The sequence below is a fragment of the Thalassophryne amazonica genome, chromosome 8 (assembly GCF_902500255.1).
Source record: "Thalassophryne amazonica chromosome 8, fThaAma1.1, whole genome shotgun sequence".
NCBI lineage: Eukaryota > Metazoa > Chordata > Actinopteri > Batrachoidiformes > Batrachoididae > Thalassophryne > Thalassophryne amazonica.
In genome coordinates this window covers 85631350-85646336 of record NC_047110.1, presented here as the reverse complement: position 1 = coordinate 85646336, position 14987 = coordinate 85631350, and the positions used below count along the sequence as shown (strand labels likewise).

Genomic DNA, 14987 nt, shown 5'->3' with positions numbered 1-14987 from the left:
ACCCATTTTTCAATTTCTCGCTCCACATAAGTGTACACACTCACACACAGTACAGTCTCTATATGCTAATGATCAAAACACTTTGTATTTATGCTATTGAGTGCAAGTGAGTCTGCAGTCAAACCGAAAACAGATGTAATCAACATAAACAGTCGACTGATTGCTACGCAAATTTGCATTTTATTGGCAAACACCCTCGAAAGGTGCATCAAGGGTCTGTTTCCACGGTAACCGGCCCCCGCACCTTTCAGAGCAGTCATCCGCCAAACTAATGTCCATCTCTCTCGACGCACTCGGGAGGTGGAGGGCAGTCGAGGGAGGAGGGCGTACGGAGCAGAGGGAGGGGCTTAATAGGTTTTCTGGATAATTCCTGGTATCAGAAACAAGTCAGGTCATCACACAGGTTAGCAGCAAGGGAGCACAAACAGGGCAACGCCCAAAGGAGATGGGGTGGGCGTGACAGAGGGCGGGTGATGATGGTGGACACGGAGGGGTGATGAGACGGAGGGGAGTGGAAGTGTTTGATGTGCGTAAAATATCGCTGATTCTTTCAATATATTTCTATGTATATAAAGACATTTTATACAAAAACAAACAAACAATTATGTACATCTCGTTATGTACAGACACAATCTTTCTCACTGATACTGGGGTTGGTTTTAGCACTGGCTTGACTACAGAAAGTGTCTCGTTCTACAAGTCCTCGTGTGTCCCAACAGACACCACCGACAGCTTGGCTCTGTCATGGGCCGCCGCGGGGAATTTGGTGTCATTAATTTCTGGCTCGTGCCTCCTGATGTGCATGGGTGAGGCGCAGTGCCTGGAGAGCGTGGCAGAGGGGTAGGGCACCTGTCCATTCTTCTCGTCTGAAAAAAGTTGTTTAATAACGTCAAAGAAGTTACTCAATGGGCTGCCTAGGTACACAGATGGGAAGAGGACAAAAAGGGAAAGAGAGAGGAAAGAGAACAAACTAATGAACAAACGGGGTTCACAGGAGGGGGGGGGTGGGGGAGACAGACGCAGCAAACAGGATGCGCTGCAAGCAGAGGACGAGGGACAGATGCAGGATGAGAACTGCAGCAGTCGTGTTGGTACCGTGTAATATAAGAGCGAAAGAACTCATGCATCTGTCAGACAGTCTTAATTATCTACATTACCAGTCAAAAGTGCGCAAACTTTTGACTGGTAATGCACTTGAAAATCAGGGGTGCCAAGAATTTTAGCCGTGACTGTGTTAGTGCCATGTAAGACCTGGGTCAGTTTTCATGACAGACTATGTGAAACCCCACTGCCCCAAAGAGACCTTTGAATGGGCTCCTTTGTCTAGATTTTAGTGTGAAATATGTATATTTATGATACCGGAATCTCTTATTGTAACTGATGATTTTTATTTTTTATTTTTGCAGTGAAAGGCAGCAATGACACCCCCACTCACTCCTGCAGAGTCTCACCATGATAAGAGTACAAATAGACAATATAGCCAAACTAGTATCCCTGCAGAGATGATACACACCATACATACAAGTGCAGATCATGTATTTCATTGTAAAGATGTATATAAATGGCTATAATAATGATATATACCAATAATCCATTGAGATTTTATTATTGAAATATTGATCTAGAAAGGTTTTAGTAAGTAAGGTTTACAAAACATTTTGGAAACGTTGCCACAAAACATTTTCTTTAAAATGTTTCAGAGAGTCTACACTTTAATGTTTTCAAAATGTTTCCAAAAACCAACCAAGCCAAAATGTTTCTAAGATATTTTCAAAACATCAAATTGTTTCCTGGGTTCTTTAGGGTCAAAGGTTGAACAGTTCTGGTCACTTTCAGAAAATATGTTGAAACTGAGCAAATATAAACTTTATATCTGAGTAATTTAAACCCAACATCTGCTCTTTAATGTCAGCAGTGACTGAGATCTGAGTTGTGTTGCGTATCGTACTTTTCAATACCAATACCATGACACTGTTTCACTGTGCTCAGCTGATATTCAGATTATGAAGTGGTTACCTATATGGTACAACAATAACGTTCTTTCAACATGCAGGATACGATGGACTGACAGCTGGTGTAGTGTCCAAGCACATACAGGCAGCCATAAGCAAGAGAGACGGCAAAGAGAAGATGATGAAACAAAGCTTCAATAATACACTGCTAAATCTAAATGCCTAAAAGTAGCCGTATGGACACACCTCACTGTAAATTTACAAATCTTAATCTTAATTTTAAAACCCTGAGATGTACAGCGGGAAGGACAGAATACTGAAATTCTTCAAGTTCAAGTAGTTCTGAATTTTGTTTCTGTGAAATTACAAATTTTGCTACAACAAAAAGTTGCTCTTGAAGGAGGCTCAGTGTCATAAAGCTACTGTGTGTAGGATCTAGTGCCATCGAGTGGTGAGGGTGCAGAATGCATTATGACATCGCTGGTCATTATGTTGTTTCCCTTCATGTTTTTATTTTTCTGCCAACAGGGATTTGTGATCTGTCTTTTCACAAAACTGGGGGTTCTCAAACTTGTTAATCTGCACTACTGGAACCAGGAAAAATAACTAATAACTAATAGCAAAAAATAACTGTAAACACTGTTAGCCAACAAAAGAAGGAGAAAAAGGAAAAAGAAAACATTGTTAGCTAACATTCCAGAAGCAAAATGGATACATTTTTACTGCATGAATCTACCAGTGAGAAGAAAGAGTTTGAGGCAACCAAAAAAAGAAGAAAGTAGAGGATGATTTTCATTTGCCCCTCTCCAGGGTGCATCCCCACATCAGCCGCCTGTGCACGTCAAAGACCCAGACTCATTGCTCACACTAAACAACTAAACAAGAGGCGAGACTGGATGGGACTGAGATGAGATGAGAGACTAAATAGTATAAAAGTTGAATCAATATTATTTATGTTCCACAAGGTTCTGTGCTAGGACCAATTTTATTCACTTTATACATGCTTCCCTTAGGTAGTATTATTAGACGGTATTGCTTAAATTTTCATTGTTACGCAGATGATACCCAGCTTTATCTATCCATGAAGCCAGAGGACACACACCAATTAGCTAAACTGCAGGATTGTCTTATAGACATAAAGACATGGATGACCTCTAATTTCCTGCTTTTAAACTCAGATAAAACTGAAGTTATTGTACTTGGCCCCACAAATCTTAGAAACATGGTGTCTAACCAGATCCTTACTCTGGATGGCATTACCCTGACCTCTAGTAATACTGTGAGAAATCTTGGAGTCATTTTTGATCAGGATATGTCATTCAAAGCGCATATTAAACAAATATGTAGGACTGCTTTTTTGCATTTACGCAATATCTCTAAAATCAGAAAGGTCTTGTCTCAGAGTGATGCTGAAAAACTAATTCATGCATTTATTTCCTCTAGGCTGGACTATTGTAATTCATTATTATCAGATTGTCCTAAAAGTTCCCTAAAAAGTCTTCAGTTAATTCAAAATGCTGCAGCTAGAGTACTGACGGGGACTAGAAGGAGAGAGCATATCTCACCCATATTGGCCTCTCTTCATTGGCTTCCTGTTAATTCTAGAATAGAATTTAAAATTCTTCTTCTTACTTATAAGGTTTTGAATAATCAGGTCCCATCTTATCTTAGGGACCTTGTAGTACCATATCACCCCAATAGAGCGCTTCGCTCTCAGACTGCAGGCTTACTTGTAGTTCCTAGGGTTTGTAAGAGTAGAATGGGAGGCAGAGCCTTCAGCTTTCAGGCTCCTCTCCTGTGGAACCAGCTCCCAATTCAGATCAGGAAGACAGACACCCTCTCTACTTTTAAGATTAGGCTTAAAACTTTCCTTTTGCTAAAGCTTATAGTTAGGGCTAGATCAGGTGACCCTGAACCATCCCTTAGTTATGCTGCTATAGACGTAGACTGCTGGGGGGTTCCCATGATGCACTGTTTCTTTCTCTTTTTGCTCTGTATGCACCACTCTGCATTTAATCATTAGTGATCGATCTCTGCTCCCCTCCACAGCATGTCTTTTTCCTGGTTCTCTCCCTCAGCCCCAACCAGTCCCAGCAGAAGACTGCCCCTCCCTGAGCCTGGTTCTGCTGGAGGTTTCTTCCTGTTAAAAGGGAGTTTTTCCTTCCCACTGTAGCCAAGTGCTTGCTCACAGGGGGTCATTTTGACCGTTGGGGTTTTACATAATTATTGTATGGCCTTGCCTTACAATATAAAGCGCCTTGGGGCAACTGTTTGTTGTGATTTGGCGCTATATAAATAAAATTGATTGATTGATATTCCATTTCTGTTGTTAGACACCCCAAAACCCAACACACTGCAGCTTTAACTCCCGTTTATCAAACCATAAATGTTGGTATTTTTCCAGCAACCCACAGCTCAGATGATGGAGGTCATCTGTCTCCAGGCTATTGTACCAAGTGAAGCGTATCCAGCGCCAAAGTGTTTGGACCTAATTTGTCTTGAGAAAACAGAAAGCCTTTGATCAAGTTTCTGCACATCAGCTAACAATAAAACACATCCAAAAACATCAAATGCAGCAGGAGGCTGCAGGCAGAAGAAAAAAGTGTAACTCATGTGACTTGTGATGCACTGTCACAATCTGATGCTGAGAGGAATTTCAGAATGAGAGTTTTTCTACTAGATATCAATGGTCCTGCACCCCCTGCATTTTTGGCAATAATCAATCATAATAAAAGTGCTGTTTGTATATCTGTCACGGGGAAGTGTTGCTTAGAGGATGAAGCAAAATGATGGGAGTATCATTTTTCTGATACTTTCACTATCTTAATTTAAGTGGTTCTTGTCATTTTAGGTTGTGTAACTAAATATTGTTCGAAAACAAAAGTGTCATCAGGGAAAATAAACACACTGGCACGTATGCTCAAAGTCACTACTAACGGAATAAAACCCAAACAAGATAAGAGACAAGCTTCTGCATCCGTGCACCCTCTTGATATTCTGAGATTTTGTTCTCGCTTTCACAGATATGCATCCTGGAATGTTACGTGTGTAACTTTGACAAACCGGCGAATGAAGATGGCAGTTGCACAGTCTGATGATATAACATGCCAGGTCTGTACCATGTGATGTACTTCACTTTTTTCACATTTTGTTATGTTACAGCCTTATTCCAAAATGGAGCAAATTATTTTTTTCCGCTCAAAAACACCCCATAATGACAACATGAAAAAAGTTTTTTCTTTCTTTGCAAATTTATTAGAAATAGAAATCTAAGAAATCGCATGTACGTAAGTATTCACACCCTTTGCTCAATACTTTGTTGATGCACCTTTGGCAGCAATTACAGCCTCAGGTCTTCTTCAATATGATGCAATAAACTTGGTGCACCTATCTTTGGCCATTTTTGCCCATTCCTCTTTGCAGCACCTCTCAAGCTCCATCAAGTTGGACGGGGAGCATTGGTGCACCGCTATAGTCAGATCTCTCTAGAGATCTGATCTGATGAGATCTGATGTTCAATCATATTCAGGTCTGGGCTCTGGCTGGGCCACTCAAGGACATTCACAGAGTTGTCCTGAAGTCACTCCTTTGATAGCAGGAGCAGGTTTTCATCCAGGATGTCTCTGTACATTGCTGTTCACATCTTTCCTCAATCCAGACTAGTCTCCCAGTTCCTGTCACTGAAAAGCATCCTCACAGCATGATGCTGACACCACCATGCTTCACTGTAGTGATGGTGCCTGGTTTCCTCCAAACATGACACCTGGCACTCACACCAAAAACGGGCAGCCAGCTCAAGGAAGAGTCCTGGAGGATCTGAACTTCTTCCATTTATGGATGATGGAGGTCACTGTGGTCACTGTACTCAAAGCATCAGAAATGATTCTGTACCTTTCCCCAGATTTGTGCCTTGAGACAATCCTGTCTCAGAGGTCAACAGACAATTCCTTTGGCTTCATGCTTGCTTTGCTTTGCTTACTTTCCTTTTGCTAAAGCTTATAGTTAGGGCTGGATCAGGTGACCCTGAACCATCCCTTAGTTATGCTGCTATAGACGTAGACTGCTGGGGGGTTCCCATGATGCACTGTTTCTTTCTCTTTTTGCTCTGTATGCACCACTCTGCATTTAATCATTAGTGATCGATCTCTGCTCCCCTCCACAGCATGTCTTTTTCCTGGTTCTCTGCCTCAGCCCCAACCAGTCCCAGCAGAAGACTGCCCCTCCCTGAGCCTGGTTCTGCTGGAGGTTTCTTCTGTTAAAAGGGCGTTTTCCTTCCCATGTAGCCAAGTGCTTGCTCACAGGGGTCGTTTTGACCGTTGGGGTTTTACATAATTATTGTATGGCCTTGCCTTACAATATAAAGCGCCTTGGGGCAACTGTTTGTTGTGATTTGGCGCTATATAAAAAAAATTGACTTGATTGATTGATTGTGCTCTGACATGCACTGTCAACTGTGGGGCCTTATATGTAGACAGGTGTGTGCCTTTCCAAATCATGTCCAATTAACTGGATTTACCCCAGGTGGACTCCAATTAAGCTGTAGAAACATCTCACGGATGATCAACTCAGCTCAATTTGAGCTTCATGGCAAAGGCTGTGAAAACAGTATGTACATGTGATTTCTAAGTTTTTTTTTAATTTTTAATAAATTTGTAAAAAAAAAAAAAAAAAATCACATTGTCATTATAGGATATTGTGTGTAGAATTTTTGAGGAAAAATGAATTCATTCATTTTGGAATAAGGCTGTAACATAAATATGAAAAAGTGAAGGGCTGGGAATACTTTCTGGATGCTACCATATGCACACCCGTAGTTAAGATTTCATACTGTAACCTTCCAGGATACATATTCAGGAAATTGAGAACAGGGATTTACAATCAATCAACAGATTACACAGATTACAACAGATTAACTGATACTTTAAGGTACCACAATCAGATAGATTAACAATCATTAGATGTGATCATTATGAGTTAAGCAGTGGACCAGTGACCTGACATTTTATGCTGCATGGCCGGGCAACCAAACAACCATGATAATGTATTGTGGTAACGTATGCATTGACTACGATGATGAGCTTTGGACATTTATACTCGATAATCAACAATCTAGACCCCTGTTGCCCGGGGCTCTAGAATGGGTCGTGTTTATAAAATAGGTAATAAATTATGCAAAGTTTCTAGTGTGAGTCCTGAATGTAATTATCATGTCCACTGTCACTGTAGTTACATAATATCGGTCATGTAATTATTATGGAATAAAAGGGCCACTACTCCTCCACACCAGTGTGTGGTGCTGCACGCATGTCACTGGCTGTCCAGGTGTGTCACAATTAAACCAGTAGCAACGTACCTCTGCTCATCCATCTGGCTCCTTCAACTGTTTGCATATTGATTGTATGTACGTGAGTAATTCTTCTGTTGCAAGACAAATGAGTCACAACAAGCTGGTGACGACGATGTTTGAATGACTACTGACCCACTGATGTGTTGTGAGACGAGGACGTCGAAGCTGACGGAGAAGCAGGAAATGTCGGGGTTCATCGGACAGATTGAAGCCTTTGATGAAGCCACGGAACAATGGTCAATGTATGTCAAGAGGTTTGAGCATTTTATTACCGCAAATGACGGTGAAGAGGTGAAGAAAGCTGCGGTATTTTTGACCGTTATTGGACCGAAGACATACGCTTTGTTGCGCAGTTTATTGGCATCGGACAAACCAGGAAATGCACCGTATGAAGTTTTAAAAAAGACGTTAAGTGACTATTTCTGCCCAAAACCCATTTTAATTGTGGAAAGATTTCCGTTTCATAAACGGAACCAGGAAGAGGGAGAGAGTGTCGTGCAGTATGTGGCTGTGTTGAAAAAGCTGTCTGAACACTGCGATTTTGGCATGTACCTGCAAGACGCCCTGCACGATAGACTTGTGTGTGGTTTGATGAATGAGAATATACAGAGAAAGTTATTAACTGATAAAGCATTAACACTCCAGCGAGCTGAAGACCACCGCACTGGCAAAGGAGGCTGTTGCCTACATTGCCAGCGGAATCCCAGCAGTTAAAATTGTTTGGGAACTTGCAGCATGCAGTTGCCATCTCGCCACCAGCAGAGGGAGGCAAATCAAATCATCATGAAAGAGACTGTTTTTACAGGAATCAACAGTCATAATTGTCCGAGAACAGGTCACATAGCTTGTTTTTGTAAAAAGGAAAACAATGACTGGAATCATACAAGGGACTCATATGAAACCAGGGGGAAAATCAAGGAAGCTACCCGGGAGGAAAAACTGGAAAAATTCATATGATGGAGGTTGATGCTTCTGATGATGAGAACTGTTTTTTTTTTTAATTGGATTCTGCCTCAGGATTGAGAGTGCATGTAATGTCTGCTGTGGAGAAGGAGGAGGCAGTTGAATCTATGATTATGGTGAAACCTGTGACTGAAGGATGGGTGATTAAGATGGAATTAGACACTGATGCTGCAGTATCCTTAATTTCAAAGGGCATATATGAAGCAAACTTGGCTCATTTGCACCTGCGGAAGACAGATGTGGCGTTAAGAACTTATATTGGGGAATTGTTGTTACCCGAAAGTGTTGTAACGGTGAGGGTGAAAATGAACAGAGTGAGATTGCCCTTGTATGTGGTGAAGGGTAATTTACCCCCACCATTTGGTCGGGAATGGCTGCGGAAGATAACACTTGATTGGTGTGACATTGAAACAATGAGAGTACAGCAAAAAGGTTGTGGCACGGTTGAGGATGTATCGAAAGCTACGCAGAAGTTTTTCTTAAAAACCTAGGAACTCTAAAAGGGTTTGAGACATCCTTAACATTAAAGCCAGGCCATCAGCCAAAGTTTTGCCACACATGGGCTCTGTATGCATTAAGACCAAAAGTGGAAGCAGAAATTGAGTAGGGGGTGATTTCACCAGTACAATTCAGTAATTGGTGATTATAGTTCCGGTGATGAAGTGATCGAGGGCTGTGAGGATGTGTGGGGATTTTTAAAGTGACGGTAAACCCGACGTTACGTGTTTTAACATTTCCCATTATCATATACCTATATATGATACGCCAATATGATTGGATAAAACACTAAGAATAAATAGCAATACACCCTTTTCACGGATGGGTAATTTTCACTTTTTCACTTGAGTAATCAGCCAATCCGGACAGTGGAACGGCGCCACGACGAAGAGGCGCGGTCAGAGGAACTGTGAAATACTGGTGAGTCACTATTAATAATTTCTTACGTGTCCAACCTCGTAGGTTGATCGTTAAAATTAAATTCGTAAGTTCTAAAAGCCATCATAATTATTTATAGGAAAACGTTCTATTTTTTTTCTACTAAGGTTTGAACTTTGAGTGTTTACACAGGAGAGAAAAGTGAGAAAATGTTAATGCCTGTTTGAGAAAAGTGTATAAAGTGTGTAGTGAGGGGTTTTACAGCCTTAAAACATCTATAATAATTGTAAAGAATAACGCTGACTACTTCGCGGATTTCGCCTATCGCGGGTTATTTTTAGAACGTAACTCCCGCGATAAATGAGGGACCACTGTATATGATAGAATCATTATCAAGTTGTTCACCAATGAATATGGCTTTTTACACCCTTCAGAAAACCATACAACATTTATCATTTATAGGTATATGATAAAATCGTTATCAAATTGTTTTACCAATGAATATGGATTTTCACCTCAGGGTGTACGGTTTTCTTCAGGGTGTATAAAGCCATATTCATTGGTGAACAACTTGATAACTGATGATACCTTGTATTGAGGATTTGTTTGCTTCCTTGGCAGGAGGACAACGATTTAGTAAACTGGATTTATCACAGGCATATCTACAGGCTCCTGAAAATACTTCAGCATCACTACCCATAAGGGGTTCTTTTGTTACAATTGATTACCTTTCGGGACCATCAGCTCCATCAATCTTCCAAAGAATTATAGCTCAAGTGCTGCAGAATTTGCCCAATGGACATTGTTTTCTGGATGACATCCTGGTAACTGGCCGGGATGATGCCCATCATTTGGTGAATCAGGAAATCGCTTTTGAATCGGTTGAAGCAATTTGGGTTGAAAGTTCAAAGAGATAAGTGCGAGTTTTTGTGAGTTCCCTGGAGTATCTGGACCACATTATTGATGCAAAGGGTCTTCATAAGTCACCTGCAAAGATTAGTGCCATAATGAATGCACCAGAACCAAGAAATGTAAGTCAGTTGTGTTGTTTCTTGGGACTTATTAACTACTATGGATGTTTTATTCAGAACTTATCAGCACTGCTGTTTCCACTAAATACTTTGCTCCAGAAGGATACCAAGTGGGAGTGGTCTAAGGACCATAAGGTGGTACAATACGATGATCCCAAAGGGAAATTTGTCTTGGACATCAAGTGCTCTGCAAACATTTCTGTCTCAAAAATCAATAAATACAACAACAAAACAGTACACTGCTTGCATGCCTATGGAAAATTCATCAGCATTTTGCACATTTCCCATAATATAATTTACAATTAAACAGCATACTAACGCATTTTGATCCAAAACTCCCAGTAATGTTGGCCTGTGATGCTTCACCCTATGGGGTGGGAGCAGTGATTTCCCATATTTTGTCCAACGGTGAGGAAAAGCCCATAGCTTTTGCATTAAGAACATTAAGCAAAGCTGAGCAAAATTATACGCAAATTGAGCAAGAAGCATTTTTATTCGTATTTGTATGGCCGTCATGTTGTTGACGGATCACCGCCCATTGACGACCATATTTAATCAGAATAAGGCAACCCCACCGATGGCTGCAGGAAGGTTGCAGCAGTGGGTAGTGATAGTGGCAGCACACAATTACACGATTCGGTATCGACAGGCTGCTGACCATGGCAATGCTTATCATGACTGCCGTTGTTAGTGGAACATGGGGAGGGGCCAAGGTCAGGTGACACACTCCTTATCAAGTACCCGGATTGTTTACCAATGTGTTGTGCAGATGTCAGGAAACACACAAGAACTGACATCATATTATCTCAGGTTATGGAGATGGTGGCGACGGGACGGTTCCCCACAGAGAAGGGCATAAGCAGCTGCCTTTCATCATATCTAATTTGGAATAACGAGTTGTTGATGCTGCAGGGCTGTTTGATGTGGGGGAAAAAGGGTAATAGTGTCACCAAAGTCACGCCAACAGGTACTGAAGGAACTACATATGGGACATCTGGGTGTAGTTAAAATGAAAGCCACGGAACAAAGTTATGTGTGGTGGACTGCATGCACAAATTGAGGAAAAATGCAGGACGTGTGTATCGTGCCCACGGACAGAAAACAACTAGGTTGACGTCTCTGCATCCATGGCCCTGGCCCACGGGTCCATGGCAAAGAATCCACATTGACTTTGCTGAGCCGTTTGAGGGACGCATGTTTTTTGTGATTGTGGATGCACACTGTAAGTGGCAAGAGGTCATTTTAATGGATTCCACTACATCAGAAAATACTATCCAGGTTTTACGAGGGGTGCTTAGCTGGTATGGAGTGCCTCAAGTGTTGGTGAGTGACAATGGGCCTCTTTTTACATCAGCGGAGTTTGCACACTTTTTGGCAGCTAACGGCATTAAGCATGCCCATTCAGCTCCTTTTCATCCGGCGAGAAATGGTCTTGCTGAACTTTTAGTACAGACTTTTAAGCATTCCCTGAAATCATCCAAAGGGACGGATACTGTTCAAAAGAGACTTGACGCTTTCTTGTAGCAGTACAGGAACACACTGCATGTGACAACTCAGGAGATTCTGGTGATGCTGTTCCTGCACCAGAAGCTGAGAACTCAGCTGGACCTTCTGAAACCCAACGTCACAGCAGTGGGGGAGCAGGCACAAGACGCCCAGTGCATGCAGCGAGCAAGGCATGCCAAGGAGAGGACCTGCAGGGTTGGTGACCCAGTCCTTGTTCGGGATTACTGGAGGGGGGAGGAAAAGTGGACAGCAAGTATGGTGACATCGAAAGCTGGTCCTGTGTCATATGAGGTAAATGTAGGACCAACTCAGGTGTGGAATCAGGATGCAGACCACATGATCACATCCTGGCATCATTCAAATTTCAAAATTCAAATTTATTAATTTATATAGTGCCAATTCACGATAAAATCGTCTCAAGGCGCGTCACACAAAAACAATTAAAAATTTAAAACACAATAAGAAAAAACAAAAAACGACCATAAAAGAAAGACAACCATAAAAGAATACAAGAATAAAAACACTTCATAATACTAATGATAAAACAGAGAAAACAAATGAGTCTTTAAACGTGACTTAAAAATCTCCACAGTATCCGACTGCCGAATGTGTGCTGGGAGATCATTCCACAGAGCTGGGGCACGGTAGGAGAAAGCTCTGTGACCGGCAGACTTTTTATTCACCCTGGGAACACACAGAAGTCCTGCACCCTGAGAACGCAGGGCCCGAGCTGGTACATAAGGGTTTACCAGGTCAGCCAGATAGGGAGGTGCAAGTCCATGAACGATTTTATAAACTAATAACAGTATCATCCAAGCTGCTCATGAATCAAGAACAACACCGGACACAGACAGTTTGCCTGTTTTGACAGAGAGAAAGGAAGTGCACGGAACATCTGATTCTGTTGGTGAGTGTGTCTTGGCGTGTACAGGTCAACTCAGCAACCCACTGACACAGATGACTACATCAGCACTGTCCCCACAACAGGAGTCACGAAGGTATCCCAGTTGGATCCAAAAACCACCTGACCGACTGAAGTACTGAACGGATTGAATGTTTTTATGTGTTCAGCGAGGCGAGCATGGTTCTCAACCACAGGGGAGAATAACCCCTGACCCACTCCAGGTTTTGGGGCAGTCTACCCCCCTTTCCTGAGTCAGTCTTATGTCTTTTAGAGTGTTGATTTTAACTATTTTAATATTTTACGTATATTTATTATATGTTGGATTGTTTTAATTTTGTGTGTTTTTACAGTTGGTTTTTGTATTTGAGCTATTTAAGGTTTTATTCGAGTTTTATTAAAGTTTTTTTTTTATGTCAACTGATGTTTTAAGTTATATTCACTTGAATAGAAGGGAGGAGTTGTAATGTATTAGGGTATAAAAGGGCCACTAAGGGTCAATACTTCAAATATTTGCATATTGATGCTATGTATGTGAGTAATTCGTAATTCTTCTGTTGCAAGACTAACACGTAATTTCTCCACAAGTATTAGTCCTATCAACCTTCCGTATTCGCAGCGTTCGTCCTTGACCCAAAATACATAGAACCCCTGGCAAAAATTATGGAATCACCGGCCTCGGAGGATGTTCATTCAGTTGTTCAATTTTGTAGAAAAAAAGCATATCACAGACATGACACAAAACAAAAGTCATTTCAAATGGCAACTTTCTGGCTTTAAGAAACACTATAAGAAATCAGGAAAAAAAATTGTGGCAGTCAGTAACGGTTACTTTTTTAGACCAAGCAGAGGGAAAAAAAATATGGAATCACTCAATTCTGAGGAAAAATTATGGAATCATGAAAAACAAAAGAACGCTCCAACACATCACTAGTATTTTGTTGCACCACCTCTGGCTTTTATAACAGCTTGCAGTCTCTGAGGCATGGACTTAATGAGTGACAAACAGTACTCTTCATCAATCTGGCTCCAACTTTCTCTGATTGCTGTTGCCAGATCAGCTTTCAGGTTGGAGCCTTGTCATGGACCATTTTCTTCAACTTCCACCAAAGATTTTCAATTGGATTAAGATCCGGACTATTTGCAGGCCATGACATTGACCCTATGTGTCTTTTTGCAAGGAATGTTATCACAGTTTTTGCTCTATGGCAAGATGCATTATCATCTTGAAAAATGATTTCATCATCCCCAAACATCCTTTCAACTGATGGGATAAGAAAAGTGTCCAAAATATCAACGTAAACTTGTGCATTTATTGATGATGTAATGACAGCCATCTTCCCAGTGCCTTTACCTGACATGCAGCCCCATATCACCAATGACTGTGGAAATTTACATGTTCTCTTCAGGCAGTCATCTTTATAAATCTCATTGGAACGGCACCAAACAAAAGTTCCAGCATCATCACCTTGCCCGATGCAGATTCAAGATTCATCACTGAATATGACTTTCATCCAGTCATCCACAGTCCACGATTGCTTTTCCTTAGCCCATTGTAACCTTGTTTTTTTCTGTTTAGGTGTTAATGATGGCTTTCGTTTAGCTTTTCTGTATGTAAATCCCATTTCCTTTAGGCGGATTCTTACAGTTCGGTCACAGACGTTGACTCCAGTTTCCTCCCATTCGTTCCTCATTTGTTTTGTTGTGCATTTTTGAGACATACTGCTTTAAGTTTTCTGTCTTGATGCTTTGATGTCTTCCTTGGTCTACCAGTATGTTTGCCTTTAACAACCTTCCCATGTTGTTTGTATTTGGTCCAGAGTTTAGACACAGCTGACTGTGAACAACCAACATCTTTTGCAACATTGCATGATGATTTACCCTCTTTTAAGAGTTTGATAATCCTCTCCTTTGTTTCAATTGACATCTCTCGTGTTGGAGCCATGATTCATGTCAGTCCACTTGGTGCAACAGCTCTCCAAGGTGTGATCACTCCTTTTTAGATGCAGACTAACGAGCAGATCTGATTTGATGCAGGTGTTAGTTTTGGGATGAAAATTTACAGGGTGATTCCATAATTTATTCCTCAGAATTGAATGAGTCTATATTTTTTTTCCCTCTGCTTGGTCTAAAAAAGTAACCGTTACTGACTGCCACAATTTTTTTTCCTGATTTCTTATAGTGTTTCTTAAAGCCAGAAAGTTGCCATTTGAAATGACTTTAGTTTTGTGTCAGATCTGTGATCTGCTTTTTTTCTATAAAATTAAACAACTGAATGAACATCCGCCGAGGCCGGTGATTCCATAATTATTGCCAGGGGTTGTATGCATGCCAAACGGCAAATGTCAGCTCTCCCCAGTTTGTTCGTGATCAAAGCTATATACATGCAAGCATGCATACATGTACGCAGA

General features: G+C 41.2%; 1 protein-coding gene across 1 annotated transcript in view; it reads right to left on the bottom strand.

The window, feature by feature from the left end:
• The window catches only part of brsk2a (BR serine/threonine kinase 2a), a 721035-nt gene that overhangs the window by 30255 nt on the left and 675793 nt on the right, over positions 1–14987 (bottom strand).